Below are 21,554 nucleotides of genomic sequence, written 5' to 3'. Positions count from 1 at the left end.
TTGTTTTGTAGTTTTGAAGTTTTTTGACCATTGGACTAGCTCTAAATTCTAAGGTAACTAATAGCTATAGCAGTCAAATATTTACTGAGCATTTAAGTGTTTTGGAACATATATTAAGAACTAGTTTGTGTCTACAAAGAACTTAGGAATTAGTTGGACAAGTAAATGCAAAAATACATGAAAATGCAAAGTATACTTCATAAGTCATGAAAGTGTCATAAAGAATATATTGGAGACAGTTGGGGGATGAGACAGTAATCTGTGAAGTAGGAGCTTAAAGAATGAAAATTGGTTTTGATGGTCAGGGAAGACTTTTCAGGAGAATCCACAATTTTGATGGTCAGGGAAGATTTTTCAGGAGAACCCAGAAGTGAAAGTGGTGATTTTTCCAAAGACTTGTTTTTTAAAGAATATGATTTTTGAGAGGGACATGAGAAAATGTATACAATATATAATTCAGAAGTGGAAATGAATGTCACAAAATTTCATCTCCAGAGATATGATCAAATTAACTGTGCTAAATGAAACATAAAAGAAACTTTAAATATATGTACATAAACATATATATATATATATATATATATATATATATAATTCATTTGAAGGGGCAATAAAATGTTTTTGAAAATTCAAATAATCAATTAGGGGTAGAATTAAATTCACTTTTAGACACAATCAAATAGTTGTTTTTAATCAAATGTGGAATTTGCATTTTTCAATAGTTATACAAATTTATGTAATAAGCTGAAAGATCATAGGATTTTTCCTTGACACAATCTCATATATATCTACAATATTATTTAAAATAATACTGTAGGGGCAGCTAGGTGGCACAGTAGATAAAGCACCAGCCCTGAAGTCAGGAGTACCTGGGTTCAAATCTGGTCTCAGACACCTAATAATTACCTAGCTGTGTGGCCTTGGGCAAGCCACTTAACCCCATTGCCTAGCACAAAACCTAAATAAAATAAAAATAAAATAAAATAATACTGTCAAATTCTTTTAAAAAGATTGTTGTTAGTGAATAATTATCAGAAAAAATGAGTTTAAGACTATTCTAGGCAGTTTTTAAGACTTAATTTTTTAAGAAACAAAAAAAAAGCTAAGTACTTACAAAATTATTTGGGGAAATGAGAGATAGGGTCAACAAAGTTGGTTATATTTCTTTAGTTCTATTCCTAATTTTTGCCAAAAAGTAAATAAGAGAAAATGAATAGGAGACTTAAATGATTGAACAAACTATGAAACACTGGAAGACATTATTATTTTTATTATATAATCAGTTGTCATCTGTGTTAAGTCATTAGCATTAGTATTCTTTATTAATTCTGTGCGATTACAAATAAAGAGAATTGAATGCTAATGAAAAAGTACAATAAGCTAAATCAAGTTGAAATGAATTTTTCTTCCTGTTTTTTTATCCAGAAGGCATTCCAATTCAGAGTAGACATTGAGTCATAACTATTCAAAACTTATTATTGATATTTCTTTAGAATGTGAATACATATAATATTTCAACACTGATTAGTTACAGATATTTTCAATGTTTGATGCTTAAAATAATGGCCATACAATGACATTATAAATTCTTAAATTATTATAGTATTATATCATTTAAAGGGTAAAAATATAAGTGATGATAAGTTAGGAGAAAGTTGCCAGTCAATAAGTAAAAAACAACTTTAATGGGAAAGCAACAACAACAACAGCAACAAAACAAAAGACAACAACCTTTGACACAAGATTAATAACTGGATAGTTCATGTATGGCAAACTCATGAATTCTGAAAACCAATATTTCATCAGATGATTTTTACAATTTAATTAAAGGTTGTAACAATTTTGTACATACTTAATAGCTTAAAAAACAAAAATTGACACTATTCACTTTAAGTATGGGATGCTCAACTTCTCTAAACAAAGCAACCTTCAGTTTTATATTGTTTCAAATGTTTTGCAGATATCTTTGTTGCCCATGATTCTCATCTCTATAAAATTTCCTGGTATGCCCTTATCAAAATGACCTTTAGATTGATTTCTAATATACATACACATATCAAATAATTCTGATAGAACTTTATTAAGTAAGTGCTAATACTTTAGATAATGTTTGTAAATGGACCCACATGTCCACTGTTGGGTTAAGATTTTTAATCAATTCAACCAAACAAAAAGTTTGAATGTCCTTTTTCCTTGTATTGAAGGAACTGATATTCTAATTTATTCAATTTCTCCAAAAGAAATTTTCCAAAAAATAGATCTATGCAGATGTAGTATATTTAATAGAGTGTAGCATAGGCATATTGATATTATTCTCATTATTACTCCAATTTTTAACCTAAAAATATGAGTCTAAGAAATTGTAGCCACAAAAAAAATCATACATATATGCAGACACATGTGGGGGCAAAGTAGTTTTAAAATGTTTCTAATTTACAATTTCAAGAAGTGAGATAAAGACATTGAAAAGAAATGAATGTTATAGAAGGAATTGAACCACTTATATGGCAGAAGTAAGGAATACAAAATGTACAACTTGAAGATTATATTCCCACGGATAGAATGTAAACAATATCTAGAGCAAGGTTTTTAACTTTCTTTGACATGGATTCCTTAGAATTATGTTAAATGGAAAAAATAAAATACATAGGATTACAAAGGTAACCAATTATATTTGACATAGTTTTCAAAGTAAAAGGGACTTGAGGCATGCCCAGATCTTTTAAATTTGAATTGAGTCGATGTGCTGAGGTCTCCTATCACATGATTTGAGAGTAGCTACTTCAGGGGCGGCTAGGTGGCACAGTGGATAAAGCACCGGTCCTGGAGTCAGGAGTACCTGGGTTCAAATCCAGTCTCAGACACTTAGTAATTACCTAGCTGTATGGCCTGGGCAAGCCACTTAACCCCATTTGCCTTGCAAAAACCTTTAAAAAAAAAGAGTAGCTACTTCAGTTCACTTCCTGGAATGGGCTTTATTTCAAAATCTGCAAACTAGAACAGTCTCCCTCTGTCATTGTTGCTCTATCCAGAAGGTGAAGCAATAAGAATCTTGATTTTCTCATTTTAGTCCTTATGACTCTGGATATTTCTGCTTCTGTTCTGTTTGTTCTTAGGTGTAGGCAATAATCCCCATTAAAGTCAGGTGTTCATGCCCCAGTGAGCTAGGAGCCAGCATTGCAGGCGTATGCCCATCTGAAATCTTAGCTCCAAGAATCCAGAGTGCCTGGTTCTTAAATGCAAGGTGAATTTTGGATTAAAAATTAGAGTTATACCATAATGGAACTTAAGTTAGCTATGAACCTTATCCCCTTCCCTGTACTAGAGAATGAGATTGTAAGGGTCTGCAGATTATGCTTCTCACTTGTTATGGATTATGTTTCTGTGTGTGTGTGTGTGTGTGTGTGTGTGTGTGTATGTGTGTATGTGTGTATTTCTATGTATATAGAAATATATGTGTATGTTTGTATATACGCGTGTACATATAACCATATATGCTACACATAAATATTTATCTAATATTTATTTGTAAATTTGATTCTTAGTGGTTAAATTGAACTAGGATGCAGGGAACCCTACAGTTGGAGGGATATCATTGGTGGCAGCTGGTACCATTGGCAGAGAGCCTTAACAATCCCCTATTCCCCTTAAAGGAACTCTGAGGGAGGAGAAAAATGTAACATATGTGGCCTTAAAACAACAGGGACCAAGATAGTGTCACATATCAAAACCCTAAAAGTTCCAATTTCATGGATTTTCTGATATCTAACCACAGATCCTTTGCCTAGAGAAATGTTTTCAGAATATTAGGTAAAAACCTTGAAAAATATGTATGACATAAGACTGAAAATTATTTAATTGGATAAGGAGGGATAATTTGTAATCAAGACCAAGGAATATCAAGAAAAGTGAGATCAAAAGGACATTTAATTATACATATATATACATTTGTAATTGGAACAAGAATTTCATTTTAGTACATTATCTATGAAGTTATAAAACGTTAAAGTCTAGAAATATAATTCAAGAGGAGAAAGGGACTTTTTTGTTTGTTTCTTAAATATTCACCTGTTTCAAAATGTTTTTCTAAGCATTCACTAAAAAAACTAATACAGACTATTGAGACAACTTCTCTGCATGTGACATATAAGGAATGATCTGACAAAGGATTCTGAATAATATTTTTCAATAGATTTTTAGAATTTCATAATTCTTTGAGGACAGAAATGGCACTTATCTCATTTTCTCTATATATACAGTTTGGTTAAGTGAATATTAGTAGACAGATTGATATCTCAGTAAATAAAATTTCTATTTTATCATAATGGCAGATATTTTTCATATTTTTATCAGTGGGGAAATTTGAAGACATTGCAGAACATCATTATCCACGGAAGTTTCTATTCCTGGAAAGATTTTAAAAACTCTTTAGAAATTTATTGCCTTGATATTTGTTTGGTTGCATTTTAAATGACATTATTATGAACACTCAATTGCTGAAAATATAAGTCATATAAGGTATTTCTCCTCCTGAACCTTGAACATTTAATTACTGTAATAAACCGTAGAATAATTTCACCTAAGTGTTTTTCTTATCTTTATTTTTATATACAATTATTTAAATGAATATTATGTCCTGTATGGTACAAGTATGGTAGAACTCATTGATTCAATCAGATTATTGAAAATAAGTCCTTCAAAACAACTTCAAGTACACAATCCATTAGTTGAAAATACTACCTGATCAAACCATAATTAATCAAATTTTGCTTTAATGTTTGATGTTTTTAAATTGATTAAATTTTTCTTTTTTATATTATATAACCCAATAAGAAATGTGAATTTTTCACTTTCAGTATCCTAGCAATTGCTTAAATTCCAACCATAACATAATTGGCTAGCATTAGAAGGAAAAGTCAAATCATTTGATCCTTTGGGAAAGGAAGAATACTTTCCCCCTCACTTGAAATTTCCTGCTCTTGGATTCCTAATGTTTATCAGAGTGGGGAGACTACTAAATTCATCTTGTGTGTTTTCATTTAGTAGAAGCTTTTGGTAAACAAGTAAGGATTAGCAAGCAACTGCACATATATCCGAGTAACATTGAATTTTTCTTGAGTGCCTAGTAGTGTGTTTCTTTGCATTCCTAATAAAAAAGCAGAGGTATTTAATTAGAACATAATAATATATTTATGTTTATTTTATATTTATTTATATATTATATATGAATATAAATAATCTTCAATTTGCCTATAGAGCTAAAAACAATGTCTTAATTGTATAAATATGTAAGGTCAAAATGCAATAGTTCTTGCTTCTGAGTTTAATCCAGACTTCTTCTTGACCTGACCAGTTTGACTCTTGCCATCCAACCTGTTGCTTCCCTCATCCAAGAAGGTTCACCATTTTGGTTCTGGACTTAATACTGACTCCTTATTGGCTTGGCCTATGAAACACTCAGAACTCCCAAACACAAGTATCGTTATATCATCAGGCTCTTGAATAGGAGTGATTTAATATATGCCTTAATGTGCTCAGAAGGACACTTATTTTAATAGAAAACTGGCCTTGTTTAATATAAGAGAACAGGATATCTCAATAAGGCACAAAATGCAATACTGAAAAAAGAAAATTATGGGTAAAGAAGACCCAAAGACAAAATTTGCAGGACCAGAAATTAGAAGATAGATGTGACATTAGAGATAATTTTGTTTATTCCCTTCATTTTTTCTGAAGAAAATAAAAGTATGAGGCAGCTAGGTGGTGCAGTGGATAGAGTACCAGCCTTGGAGTCAGGACAACCTGAGTTCAGATGCAGCTTCAGAAACTTAAAAATTGCCTAGCTGTGTGACCTTGGGCAAGTCATTTAATCCCATTGCCTTAAATAATTAAAATAAAAAAAAAGAAAATACAAGTATGAGGTATAAAATAACTTACCAAAGACAATAACTACTAAGCTATATTCATCAAAGTGCTCAATTCCAGGGCTGTTTTATTTTATTTTAAAAAATCCTTTTTGGTTTATTTATTTTATATTATTACAATAATCTTATAATAAAAGTAAACATAACCCCCCCCCTCAAGAAGATGAGAAACCTCAAGAATAGTGAGAGAGAAAAAATATATACTTCAGTCTATGTTTAGATTCCAATAACTCTGTCTCTGGGATGAGTTTCTTTCTTTATCATAAGTCCACCAGAGAAGTTGCTTTAATATTTTTCCCCACAGTTGCTATTATTCGCTATATTTCTCTCCACTCTATTCCTCCGCACTCTCATTTATTCTATTCTCTCTCCTTTCATTCTGTTCCTTTCCAAAAGTTCCTGTCCTGTTGTATCTGACTACCCTCTCCTACAATTTTCCCCTCTCTTCTATTACCTATTCTCCCCTTCCCTTCCCATTCTACCTTATCCCATCCCTTTCTTCTCATTTTTCTCTAGGGTAAAATAGATTTCTATAACCTATTAAGTGTGTATGTTATTTCTTCTCTGAACCATTTGTGATGAGAAAGAAGGTTCACTCATTCCCCCTTGCCTTCCCCCATTCCACTCCATTGAAAAAGCTTTTTCCTGACTCTTATGTGAAATATCTCAGCCCCTTCTTCCTTTCCTTTCTCTTCCTCTCAGTACTTTCCTTTATCACCCATTGACTCCATCTTTTTTACTATACCATTATATTCCATTCCTTCCTATATATGCTCCTTCTAACAGCTCTTATAAATGGGATAGCTCATATAAGTTATCAGTACCTTCTTCCCATGCAGAAATTAAAAAAACAGTTAATATCATTAAACTCTGCATAGTTAGTCCTTTTTGTCCACCCCCTCTATGCTTTACAAGCATCCTATACTTAGAGATCAAACTTTCTGTGAAGCTTTGGTTGTTTCAATTAGGAATGTTTGAATGTCCCGTTTCATTGAAATTATATCTTTTCCCCTGATAGAGGTTGTTCAGTTTTGCTGGGTAGTTGATTCTCAGTTGAAAAACTAAGATCTTTTTCCTTCTGGAAGATCATATTCCAATCCCTATGAGTCCTTAATGTCAATGCCAGATCCTGTGTAATCCTGACTGTAGAGTTATGGTAGTTGAATTACTTGTTTCTGGCACTTTTTAGTACTTTCTCTTTGACTTGAGAGTTTTGGAATTTGGTTATAATATTCCTGGAAGCTTTTCTTTTGGGACCTCTTTCAAGAGGTGAACAGTGAATTCCCTCAGTTTCTATTTTACCCTCTGCTTCTAGGATCTCAGGGTAATTTTGTGATATTAGTTCTTGAAAAAAAATGAAATCTAGGCTCTTTTCCTGGTCATGACTTTCAGGTAGCCCAATAATTTTTAAATTATTTCTTCTTGATCTGTTTTTGAGGTCAGTTGTTTTTCCAATGAGATATTTCACATTTTATTCTAATTTTGGGGTTTTTTGGAAGAATTTTATTTCTTCCTGATTTCTCAGATAATCATCAGCTTCCTTTAATTCCATTCTGCATTTGAAGAAGTTATTTTCTTCAGAGAGCATTTTTATCTCCTATTCCAGCTGGCCAATTCTGCTTTTCAAGGCATTCTCCTCATTTGCCTTTTGTTTAACTTTTTCCATTTGGCCTAAACTGGTTTTTAACATATTATTTTCTTCAGTATTTTTTTTTTACCTTTCTTTCACCAAGCTGCTGATTTGATTTTCATGATTTATCTGCATTTCTCTCATTCCCATTTTTACTTCTACCTCCCTTAATTACATTTCAAAGTCATTTTTTGAGCTCATCCATAGCCTGAGCCCATTTTCTATTTCTCTTAGAGGCTTTGGATACAGAAGCTTCGAATTCGTCATCTTCTGAATCTTCCATGGGGCCAAAGAAATTTTTTATTGTCAGATTCTACTTTTGTTCACTCATTTCCTCAGTCTAAGACTAATTTACAGCACTTCCAAGGCTTTGGGTTTTTTTGGGGGGGGGGGCATCCCACTGGTACTGTTATTCCTCCAAGGTCTTATGATCTCTTGCCTGTGCTTTGATATGCAGATGACCACAAGTGCTCCTCTCTGCCCTGGGGCTGTGAGGAGGCTCCCTGCTCCTCTATCTTAGTATGGAAGCCCAAACTAGAACCTGGATCTGAGAGTGGGTAAACAACAGAGACCTCCACCAGGGAGAGCACAGAGATTTCTGCATTCTCCCCAAATCACCTTGCCATCTATGGGCTGTGCTTTGGAGGTGCAGGCTGGTTTCTCTGATTCCCACTGAAGGTTTTTACTGCAGCACTGCTTTGAGGCCAGAGCTTGTCACTCTGTACTCATTCCAGTGCAGCAGAGTTCTATCACCACCCCTTCAAGCTATTCCCGGTGATCCCTGGGCTGTGCTGTGCTGAAGCTGGGGCTTTTTTCCAACCCCTGTTCTGATGAAACACACCTTTCTTGCAGAACTTCTAAGTTATCTTGGATTGGGAAATTGAATCATTCTTTCGGTGGGTTCTGCCCCTCTACATTTTGGCTACAGTCATAATTTTCCAGGGCACTTTTAAAATATAATACTTCACAATTTGGCCCAAAGTTCTTCTGTAGTTAATAGTCAGTTTTCCTACAACTGTCTTTAATATAGGACAATATTATCCACATCCAGGGGAAGAAAAACAACACAAAACAAAAAACAAACAAAAATAACCCTTCAGAATCTGAACACTTTAAACAAATTATCTCTTATGTATCTCTTTCCCTTAATCCTAATTCCTAATACCAAAAGCAACTAATCTGTAAAAAAGATTATCAAAATTATTATATACAATGATAACCTAACTTTTCACTGCTTAGGGGAGGGGGTGGGAAAGGAGGGTAGCAGGAAATTTTGTAAAGTGTCTATGGATTAAAGAAAATAAAAATAAATAAAAAATAAAAAAATAAAATCTGGGCATCTTGTTTTAAAATAATATTATATGTAGGCCTTCCAATCAAGACGGCAGAGAGAAGTCAGAAATTTTGCTAAGTTCTTCTGGATTTCTCTCAGAAACAACATGAATCAAGTCTCTTTATAGACGTTGGAGTGACAAAAGAATGGAGTGGAACATTTTGCACCAAGGTCTGTCATAAGGTACCATAAGGGGACTTACCTGAAAACGTTGGTTGTTAGAGTAGAGGCTTTTTCTGTTTGAGTTGCATAGCTATCAGGTTAGGACATTTCTAGCATGTTGTTCCTGGGATCCCCATTCAGACAGGTGGTTGGTCTGGATGGTTCAACATGAATAGTGAACCTCTGGTGTTCTCATTTAGGAGGCCCTAGCATTCACCAGTGCAAAAAGCCCAGAAACAGTTCTAGATGTTCCCACCTGTTTCCCAGTGATCCATGAAGTAGGAAATCATCTTCTCCAGTGCTCCAAAGAGAGCCTCTGGCTTTTCCTGACCAGACAACTAAGCTCAGTGACTGGATTGACTGACTCACAGCTCAGAGAACTGTCCCAGGTGTTCCCAGCATTCCCAATGGCCCAGGGATGGGGAGACTGACATCACCAGCATAGTCCATAGAGAGATCCTCTGGTATTCATTACCAGTTAATGAACCCAGGGCTCTAGGGTTCTCAGCATTCAAGGTCTGTGAGGAAGAGTTCCTTGGGATAGGTAATAAATATCAAACACAAGAACCTTGGGATAGATAACAAATATCAAGACAAGTCAGAGAAAAGCAGGGTCTATTAAAAGTTAACTTGTAAAAAAGCAGGGCAAAAATGGGTTCTACATGTGAAGCTTCTGAGGAGAGTATGAACTGGTCAACAGCTGAGAAAGACTTAGAAGAGCTCAGAAAGGATTTAAGCAATCAAATGGGAAAATTGGGGAAAGAAGTGCAAAACAAAATTAACATCTTGCAACAAAAAGTGACAGGAGAAAGCAAATCCTTTAAAAATACAATAGGGAAATTGTCAAAATAATATAAATCCTTCAAAAATAAAACTTACTGATTGGAAAAGAAAACACTTCCTTTAACAATTGAACTGAACAAATGGAAAAGGAGATACAAAAGATTAATAATGGAAATAACTGCTTAGGGAGTAGTTAGGTGATGCAGTAGATAGAACACTGATCCTAGAATCAGGAGGATCTGAGCTCAAATTTAATCTCAGACATTTAATAATTGCCTTGCTGTGTAACCTTGGGCAAGTCACTTAACCCATTACTTTAAATAAAATAAAAAAAAGAAAATATGTTTTAAAAATATACTGGAACTTGTAGATTCTAATTACTTCATGAGATGCCAAGTATCTGTTAAACAAAATAAAGAAAATGAAAAAAACAGAAGAAAATATAAAATGCCTCATTTGTAAAACAACTGACCTGGAAAATAGATCTTGATCAATTTAAGAATCACTGGTCTACTTGCAAGCCATGATGGAAAAAAAAAAACATCCTGGAAAGCATTCTTCAAGAAATTGTCAAGAACAGTCCCATTAGACTGGCCATGGGCAATGCTATACCCATCCAGAGGAAGAAAATCAAAAAAGAAAACAAACATAAAATACCCTTCAAAATCTGATGAATACTACATTCGTTTTTTAAAAATTTAATGCAAGGGTGTTATTAACTTGCCCAAGATCACACAGCTAGGCAATTAAACTGAGGCAGAATTTGAACTCAGGTCCTCCTGATTCTAGGGCTGGTGCTCTATCCACTGTACCCTTTAGCTACTCCCTAATTCACTTTTTAAAACATTTATCTTAAGTATTTCTTCCCCTTTAATCTTATTTCCTCAAACCAAAAATGACTAATCTATAAACATATTTAATGCACATGTGTATATTGAATATTCACCTGACCTGTTCACCACTGAGGGGAGGGGGCTGGAAAGGGAAGGTGGAAGGAAATTATGTATCTTAAAAACATTCATATGCATACGGATGAATGTTGAAAAACTTTCATTACATGTATCTCTAAAAATAAGACATTAATTAAAAACATCATCATGGAGAGCTGCTCAAATATCAATGAACCAGAGGGCAAAATAGTCATTGAAAAATCCATCACTAACTTCCTGAAACAGATACCAAAATAAAAACACCAAAGGATATTGTGCCCAAATTCCAGAATTATTAGATAAAGGATAAAATTCCACAACTGATCAGAAAGAAATCACAGTCAGGATTATGGAGGACCTGACTGCACATATATTAAATGATTGAGGTCCTGGAATAAGATATTCCAGAGGGAAAGGGAGCATGACTTGCAATCAAGAATCAACTACCAAGAAAAATTGAGCATTCTCTTTCAGGGAAACATATGGACATTTAACTAAATAGGTGATTTTCAAATTTTGTTAGTGAAAACAATAGAGATGAACAGAAAATCTGATTTTTCAAACCAGAGAATCAAGAGATATATAAAAAATATGAACAGGGGAAAAGAAAAAGACTGCTGTTCAATAAACTGGTTACATTTCTACCTGAGAGAAACATATAGATATAAGTTGATTTCGATATAATAATTTTTAAAAATTGAAGACATTAAAATGGGGAATTGTGAAGAGAAGGAAGAAAGAGGGAGGCAGAAGGGTTAAATTATATCACATAAAGAGGTTCAAAGGACCTATTTCAACAGGGGGGGAAGAAGGGAAGGGGTGAGAAACACCTGGATCTTACTCTCATTGGATTTGGCTCAAAGAGAAATTATCACATACACTCAATTGCTTCGGAAATTTATCTTACCCTTTTAGTATTAGGAGGGGAAAAGCATGGGATGGTAAGGAGGGACTAATTGAAGGGAGGGAAAGAAGGAGCAAAGAGAAAGAAGGAAGGAAATGGAGTATGGCTGATAGAATGAGAGGACAGATTGACAGAGGCAGCATTCAGAATCAAAACATTTGTGGAGAGATAGGGTAAAAGGAGTGGAAAAAAGTACAAACAGAGGGGAGACAGCAAGGAGGGTAATAAAAAGTAATTATAGCTGTGGTAATGTAGAACTCCACTGTAAAATGGCAGACAACAGAGTGGATCAAAAACCAGAATCCTATCATATGCTGTTTACAAATAACACATTTGAAGCTGAGAGATATATACACACAGAGTAAAGGTCAAAGGCTGGAGTAGAATATATGATGTGTCAGTTGAAGTGAAAAGAAGTAGCCATTCTTATCTCAAGACAAAGTAATTGCAAAAAAATAGATTTCACTAAAAGGGATAAGGAAGGAAACAACATCATCCAAAAAGTTACCATAAACAATGAAGTAATTTAAATACTAAACATGCATGCACAAAGTGATAAAGAATTCATATTCCTGGAGGAGAAGCTTAATGAGTTACAAGTAGACATAAACACAAAATGATAGTGGTGGGAAATCTCAATCATCTCTCAGAAACAGATAAATTTAACAATAAAATAAGAAAGTTAAGGATTTGAATAGAATATTAGGAAATTTAGAAATGAAAGACCTCTGGAGAAAAATGTTTAGTGAGGAAGGTATATATTTTTTCCATGCTTCATGGATTTTCGACAAAAATTGACATTATACAAGAGAATTAAAACTTTATAATCACACGGAAAAAGGCAAAAATATTGAATGTATCATTTTCTGATCATATGAAATAAAAATCTCATGCAGTAAAATACTATGGAAAGATAGACCTAAAATAAACTGGAAACTAAACAACTTAATCTTTTTTTTTTTTTTTTTTTTTTTTTTTTAGGTTTTTGCAAGGCAACGGGGTTAAGTGGCTTGCCCAAGACCACACAGCTACGCAATTATTAAAGGCCTGAGGTCAGATCTGAACTCAGGTACTCTGACTCCAGGGCCAGTGCTCTATCCACTGCACCACCTAGCTGCCCCTAAATAATTTAATCTTAAAGAATGACTTCAACAACAAATCATGGAAATAATTACATCTGAAATATTGAAAATAATGAGAGAGTAAATGATATAGTAAAAGTTCTGGGATAGCACCAAAGTAATTATTAGGGGAAATATATCTCTAAATGTTCACTAGAATAAAACTGAGAAAGAGGAGATCAATGAATTGAGCATGAAACTAAAAAATAGCAGAGAAAGAACAAAGTAAATCTCTCCAAATAAGAGTTGAAAAATTCTGAAAAGTAAAGGAGAACTTAAAAAATGAATAAGAGAGATAGCTAGATGGCTCAGTGGATAGAGTACTATCCCTGAAATCAAGTAGATGTGAATTCAGATCTGGACTTAGACACTTGATACTTACTAGTTGTGTGACATTGGGCAAGTCACTTAACTGCATTGCCTTTATAAAAAGAAAATAAACAATTTTTTGAACAAATACACAAAGCTAAAAGTTGCTTTTATGAAAGCTAATAAAATAGGTAAACCTTTGGTTAATCACATTTTTAAAAAAAGAAAACCAAATTACCAGTATTAAAAATAAAAAGGTGAAATTTAATAATTCAGAGTTATTTTGCTCACCTGTATGTCAATAAATTTGACAATCAGTGAAATGAATGAATATATATATATATATATATATTTATTTATATATCTCTATCTCTATCTCTGTCTCTGTCTCTGTCTCTATCTCTATCTATCTCTATCTATCTATCTATCTATCTATCTATCTACACACAAATATAAACTGTGCGGGTTAAAAAAAAGTAAAAAGCTAAATTCTCCCATCTTAGAAAAATAAATTGAACAAATTATTAATGAACTCCCTAAGAAAAATCACAAGGGCCAGATGGATTTGCAAATGAATTTTGCCAAACACTCAAGAACAATTAGTTCCAATTATATATAAACTATTTGAAAAAAAGGCAAAGAAAGAGTTCTGCAAAATTCCTTCTATGACACCAATATGGTGTTGATACCTAAAGCAGGAAGAGTGAAAACAGAGAAAGATAATTATAGACCAATTTTCCTAATGAATATGAATGCAAAATTTTTAAATAAAATATTAGCAAAATGATTATAGCAAGTTATAGCTATACAATAATTTCAAGTGGGATTTATACCAGGAATGCAGGATTAGTTGAATAGTAGGAAAATTATCAACATAATTGACCAGGTCAATATGGAACCATATAATTGTTTCAATAGTTGCTGAAAAAGCTTTTGAAAAAATATATTTTTCCTATTAAAAAAAACATTAGAGAATATAAGAAAAAATGGAGTGTTCCTTAAGATGATGAGCAATAGCAATATTATCATTATGTGTAAAGGAGATAAACTAGAAACTTTTCCAATAAGATCAGGAATGAAACATGGATGCCTATTATTGCCACCTTTTCTTAATATTGTACTAATAACATTAGCTTTAGCAGCAAAAGAAGAAAAAGAAATTGAAGAAATTAGAATAGGTAATGAGGAAACAAAACTTGCTCTTCACAGATGATATGATGGAGAAACCTAGAAAAATTATTTAAAAATTACCTGAAATAATTAGCTACTTTAGCATAATTGCACAATATAAAAACCCCACATAAACCTTCAGCATTTCTATATATTACTAACAAGACACAGCCACAAGAGCTAGAGAAATTCCATTTAAAGTACTTACAAAACATAAAATACTTGCGTGTCTGCCTAATCATACAGATACAGAAACTATATGAAAACTACTAAAATTCTTTTCAAATAAATTCAGAGCTAAATGACTGGAGAAATGTCAATTGCTCATGGACAGGTCTAATATAATATAAATGACAATTCTTCCTAAATTAAATTGCTTAGTGTCATACATTCAAACTTCAAAAAATTACTTTATTTAGATAGAAAAAAGTAACTAAATTCATATTGAGAAACAATACCAAGAATATCAAGGAAATCAATGAAAAAAAAATAAAAAGAAAGGTGGCCTTGCCATTTCAAATATAAATTATATTTAAAAAACTATCAGTCATCAAACCTGCTTGGTACTGGCTAAAAAAATAGTGGTGTATCAGTGGAATAAATTAATTGCAATTTAAAATTTAATTATTAACTATAATAATCTGCAGTTTGATAAGCCCAAAGATTCTAGTTTGTGGAATAAAAACTCATTCTTTGATAAAAATTGCTCAGAAAATTGCAAGATAGTATGGCAGAACCTAGACAAAGACTACATCTCACACCCCATACCAAGATAAGGTTGAAATGGGTATAGAATTTAGACATAAATGGTGATATCACAAACCAATCTGTAGAACAAGGAATAGTTTACTTGTCATACGTAAGGAAATGGGAGCAGTTTGTGAGCAAAGAAGTGAAAGAGGACAGTGTAAAAGACAAAATGGACAATTTTCACTAAATAAAACTGAAAAATTTTTGCAGAAATAAAACCAATACAAAAATATGAAAAGCCAATTAGATTAAGAAATTAAAGTGATCTATTGGCTTATGAAAAATGTTCTAAAATCATTATTGATTAGAGAAATGAAAATTAAAACAACTCTGTAATACCACTTCACACCTATTAGATGGGCCAATACCATTGAAAAGGAAAATGCTCAATGTTGGGGAGGATGTGGGAAAAGTCGACATTAATGCATTGTTGGTGGAATTTTGAACTGATCCAGTCATTCTGGAGAGAAATCTGGAATTATTCCAAAGGTGCAATAAAACCAAGCATCCTTTTGATTCAACAAAACCAATACTAGGTTATATCCAAAAGAAATAAAAAATAGGAAAAATCTCACATGTTCAAAATTTTTTAAGCAGTAATTTTTGTAGTAGCAAAAAATGGAAACTGAGATGTCCATCAAATGGGGAATGGATTAACAAAATGGTAAATGAAGGTGATGGAACACTATTGTTCTATAAAAAATCATGAGGGACAGGATTTCAGAACACCCTGGAAAGACTTGTATGAAATGAGTGAAGTGAGCACAACTAGAAGAACATTGTATGTATAGCAGAACAGCAATATTAGGTGTTTATCATCTATGATGATTTGTCCATGTCAGCAGTACAATAATCTAAGATAAATCTAAAAGACTTGTGATAGAAAATGCCATCCATATCCAGAGAAGATACTGTGGAGTATAAATGCAGACTAAAGCTTACTATCTTCAGTTTTTAAAAGTTGTCATATATTTTGTCATTTTTTTCTCTTGAATGCTATTTTCTTCTGTTTGGATTTGATTCTTTTTGTACATCATGATTAATATTTATCTTAATCATGGTTATACATTTAGAGTCTATTTCTATCAGATGAAGGGGTGAGGGAAGAGAGGGAAGGAAAAAAATATAAAACTCAAAACCTTGAAAAATGATTGTTGAAAATTACCATTGCAGTAATTAGAAAGAAAAGGAAATAAAGTATTTCAATTAAAAAAGAGCCCTAAAGTCAATTAAATAGTAAGCAGAGACAAGATTTGATTTGACATCTTTTAACTCTTTATTCAGTGTTCTTTCTATTATTTATAGCAGCTCTCTGTTGTGCCAAAAAATTGTAAACTGAAAGTATGCTCATCAGTTAGGGAATGGTTGAACAAATCTTGGTATATGAATGTGATGGAGTACTATTAATTTTTAAGAAATCAGGAATGAGGGGGCAGCTAGGTGGCACCGTGATAAAGCACTGGCCCTGGAGTCAGGAGTACCTGGGTTCAAATCCTGTCTCAGACACTTAATAATTACCTAGCTGTGTGGCCTTGGGCAAGCCACTTAACCCCATTTGCCTTGCAAAAAAAAAAAAGAAATCATGAATGAGGAGTTCCAGGGCAGAGCCAAGAAGGTGACTCAAAGCTAGAAAGTCCCCGGACTTTTCTCAGAACAACTTTAAATGAAGCTTTTAAATTAATCCTAAAATGACAGAAGTACCAAAAAACAGTGAAACAGCTTTTCAGCAAACTATTTTGGAGAAAGTTGAGGAAAAAGTCTATTGTGTGGGTAAAAGGGGAATATAGCTCAGCGTGGGTGGGAGAGCTAGAGACTTTTGGCCTCAAGGCAGCTAAGGGCCTAGTGTAGCTTTGTCAGAAATAAGGGTCTCAGTAGCAGGTTGAAAAGCAAAGTTTTCAGTCCTAGGAAGTTGATGTAGTGTTGGGCTATCCTAAGGACAGGAATAAACTAGGAACACTGGAAACACCAGAGGAGAAAACCAGACACCAGAACCATTCAGAAAAAAAAAAATAGTTTAGGACTATACAACTCATACCACAGTGACAGAACTCAACTGGCAAATTGACCAGGAAAAACATAAGCATTATACTTTGATAGATACTATTCTGATAGTGGTGATAAAAACACCATCTCAGAAGAGGAAAGAAGTGACAAAATGGCTATATTTGAAACCTCTATGAAGTTGGTTAACTTGCCCAAATTCCAAAAAGACCTCTTGAAAGAGCTCTAAAAGGATTTTAAAGACCAAAGAAGAGAGGAAGAAGAAAAAATGGAAAAAAAAAGAGCCTTGCAAGAAAAGTATAAAAAAATCAATGGAAGGAGACATTGATTTAAAAAGTAAAATTGACTAGAAAATAAAATTATTCCATTGGAAAAGGGAACAAAAGTACTAATTGTAGAAAATAAAATTTTAAAATCTAGAGTTGGACAGATGGAAATGAAGGAATCTGTGAGACACCAAGATTCCATCAAACAAAACAAAAAGACTGAATAAATAGAAAAAATGTAAGATATCTTTTAGGAAATATGACTGACCTGAAAGATAGATACAAAAGAGACAATTTATGAATTATTGGTCTACCTGAAAGTCATGATCATAAAAAGAGCTTGTATAATATCATTCAGGAAATCATCATAGAAAATTGCTGTAATATCCTAGAAAAAGAACGTAAAATAGTCCTTGAAAGAATCCTTCAATCACTTCCTGAAATAGATTCCAAAATAAAAGTTCCAAGGAACATTGTAGCTAAGTTTCAGAATTCTCAGCTAAAGAAGAAAATACTGTAAGCAGCCAAAAAAGAAACAATTTAGATATTATGGAACCAGAGCTAGCATTATGCAGGATTTATCAATTTCAATGTTAAAGGACTGGAGGGCCTGGAATATGATATTCTGGAGGCAAAGAATTTTGTTACAACAAAGAATTATCTACCTTGCAAAATTAAGTTTATTCTCTCAGTGGAAAAGATAATTTTTCATTGAATTAGTGAACTTTTAATCTTACATGATAAAAAGATCTGGACTGAATAGATAATTTGATATTCATTTCAAGACTCAAGAGAAGCATAAAAATATAAATGGAAGGTGGGGAAATGTTAGTTAACTTTTGGCAACTGTATTTCTCATAGGACAATTGAGAAAAACATATTTAGTCAAAGGGTGAAGTTATAAACTGACTGTAATGTAATCAAATTTTAAGCTCTTGAATGATTTTACTTTACAAGATTCTTTAGCTCATTAGTATTATATTTCTATTTAGACTATTTGGAAAAATGATGTGGTATAAATTGATTATAGTTTGATGAGTTGAGAGTTGCATTTCTAATGGGGCAATTTAGGGGAGTTTACTTGGACAGAAGCTATGGGTATGAAGTGACCATGAGGTAATGAGATTATAAATCAATCAATCAATCAATCAATCAATCAATCAATTGCTGAGAATTGTATTTCTATCCAACAGATAAAAGGAGTATATCTTGTTAGAGCTTGTGGGTACAAGGCAGGTTTAAAATAGTCAAGACATGAAAGTAAGAATTACATTGCTAGAAGGCAAGGCATTAGAGGATAAATAGCACAACAAAAAGTGGCAGAAAGCCCTATTAAAGGACAAAAATGAAGGATTTAAGCACTGAATAAGTCTTACTCTCAACATATTTGGTCCAAAAAGAAAATAATATATATTCCCAAGTGGGTTTAAAAATTTTATCCTATCCTATAGGGAAATGAGGGGGAAAGTAAGAAAAAGGAGGAACTGATAAAATGGAGGGTAAAAGTAGAAAATAAAGATAAACATTAAGTAAAAAGAAAAAGCTAAAAGTAAAGGGAGAAGGAAAGGGAAAAAGGCTGATAGAAATAAGGACTGATGGAGAGAGAGAGAGAGCAATCAGAAACAAAAACAATGATGAGGAGGAAAAAATAGAAGAATTTTGTCTCCTGAAAATTTATACATATTAATCTTAGTTATACTTTCATGAAACCCAGGTATCCACCATCCTCATTGTTTTTCAATTTTTCTGATATGTTCTTGGCAAAGATACTGAAGTGGTTTTCCATTTCCTTCTCCAGTTTACTTTACCAATAAGGAAATAGTAAATATCTGAAGATGGATTTGAACTCCATTCTTTCTGACATCTGCTTGGTGCTGTTTCCTCTATGTCATCTTAGATATTCTTTTGAGGTAACTTTCGAATATTATATTGGTTGTTACAGAGATAGTCTAGTTCATTATAAACATGCAATGCAATCTACACATAGCAGGTATTATCACCAAGCAGAAGTAAAAATAAGAAAGAAGGCAGAAATCTGCTTAGGGTTTAAATATTAGCAAATTTTGGAAATTGTAGTGTTTATCTCTAATTTTTTTTGTTACTTTCATGACCTTGTTGAGGAAAAGATTGCTAATTACTAATCATTTAGATTGAAAAAATATATGAATAAAGAACATTTCCTTCACCATGCCCCAGAGAAAGAAGTTGATTCAAATAAATAGCAAGAAAAGGTTCTTATATAGTAAAAGTTCATATCATAAGCATGCAGTATTTAATCCAGTGGGAGAAAAGAATAGAGAAATCCAGAAAAGACTGAAAGTCACATTTTTAGAACTCTATTTCCAGAATACTTCAGAGATGGAAGCTAAATATAATATGCTCTGTCAGGGGACCACTAACTGCTGAACATTTGCAGCTGGACAAAGTAGAACCAGATGGAAATAACCCTGAAAAAACTATTAGAGTGCAAGACATTCTAATGACAGAATCCAAGGAAAATTAACGTGGCAAACTGACAGTATGCTACAACAGCTGTAATCAGGGGAAGCAAAAAATATTTCATAAATTCATTCTCAGCATTTACTGAAATAAGGTGTGGTCAAATGGCACTGTAGAATTATTGTGGTACATTTCAGATCAACTACTTTCTTGTTTTTCTATTGTGTACATGGCAAGTGAAATAATTTTATTAAGTGGAGGCAGCTAGGTTGCATAGTGGATAGAGCACTGGCCCTGGAGTCAGGAGGACCTGTGTTCAAATCTGGCCTCAGACACTTAATAATTTCCTAGCTGTATGACCTTGGCAAGTAACTTAACACCATTGCCTTAAATAAATTTTAAAAAATAACAATTTTATTAAGTGTAAATACTCTACTGGTAGAGGAAATGAAAAGAAGCAATGTCTTTTCATTTTTGAATTTATTAGTTGCAATCATTGCTGTGAAATTGATAAATCCAGTGTTTTAGTCCCTTGGTAAGTATTCAGAGTGGTTATTTTTTAAAGACTCATACACTTGCCTGGCAATGATACATTTATATTTTTTCATATTTACTTATTTATATTATGTATGTGTGTTTATAGGTTTGAATGTATATAGTACCCACATATATGTTAACCCAAAACACAGAAACTTTTCTTTGATTCTGTTAAGAGAAGAATTATGCTGAGATCAAGGTAGTTTCATTATATTATATTTTTTCCCTCTAGAATAACAAGTTTCACTCTGGACGCCCGTTTTTTTTTTTGCAGGACATTGATAAGCTAGAATTGGTCAAATGTTTTTCAACAAATATGAGGAGGGCACTGGAAACTATGGCATTTGTATTTTAGTCAAAGTAACTGTGCTTGTTTAATGATAAGCACGGTTCATTTTAGTTGGATCATTAGTGAAAGACTGTCATGAATAAGAAAGAATAACTTTCATCTATTTGGATAGGGAAGACAAGAAAGAGATTAACAGTGGAAGAACATCCGATATAAAAGTTTTCCCAAATTTAAGGCTGTTCAGAAATACAATGGAGTGCCTAAATGAGTAATTAATAAACCCTATTTGATACTTTCAAGATCTTGCATTATTACAGTGATGTTGTAGACACATTTTCTGCTTTAGAATATACAAGGAATTAACTCCTTGATATAATATTGAATTTTCCACTCTAAAATTTTGTAAAGGGGAATGGGTCTGATGCAGAAAAATAATTTAAGTTGATCAATACATTAGAACCAAAAGAATGATTACTATGCAAAAAACTGTGAGTTATGTTGTGATATGGGAGAATAGCTTGAAAGTTTTTCCAAGACAAGTCAAAGCTCATGAGCAAACTTAAATGTCAAGCAATATGGGAGTCAGAAAATAGAGTTTAGAGCATGGTCTCTAAAGTCAGGGAGTCTACACAGGATATGTCAGGGAGTGAATGAGCTCAGAAGAAAAGCAATGGATATTAGGGAGATGATGGTTGATTCTCTAAAAAAGTAGGGTGCAAGTCTTATCCTCTATTTATTCATAATGTTGGTCTTTTGTAATTAAAAATACTTTTTTTACATTATTTTTAATAGTATCTTATTTTTTCAATTATATGTAAAGACATTTTTAACAGTTTTTTTAAACAAAATTTTGAATTCCTATCTTCCACAGACATTCTTTTTTTGGAAATGAACCTATTTCAAATTCTCTCCCTCCCTTAAGGTTGTGAAGACAAGTATTATGATATCAATTATACAAGAAAAATCATACTAAACTTATTTGGGCATTACTAATGTTTCAACCAGCC

Source organism: Macrotis lagotis, chromosome X, assembly GCF_037893015.1.
Source record: "Macrotis lagotis isolate mMagLag1 chromosome X, bilby.v1.9.chrom.fasta, whole genome shotgun sequence".
NCBI lineage: Eukaryota > Metazoa > Chordata > Mammalia > Peramelemorphia > Peramelidae > Macrotis > Macrotis lagotis.
Note: the sequence above shows the minus strand (reverse complement) of the source record.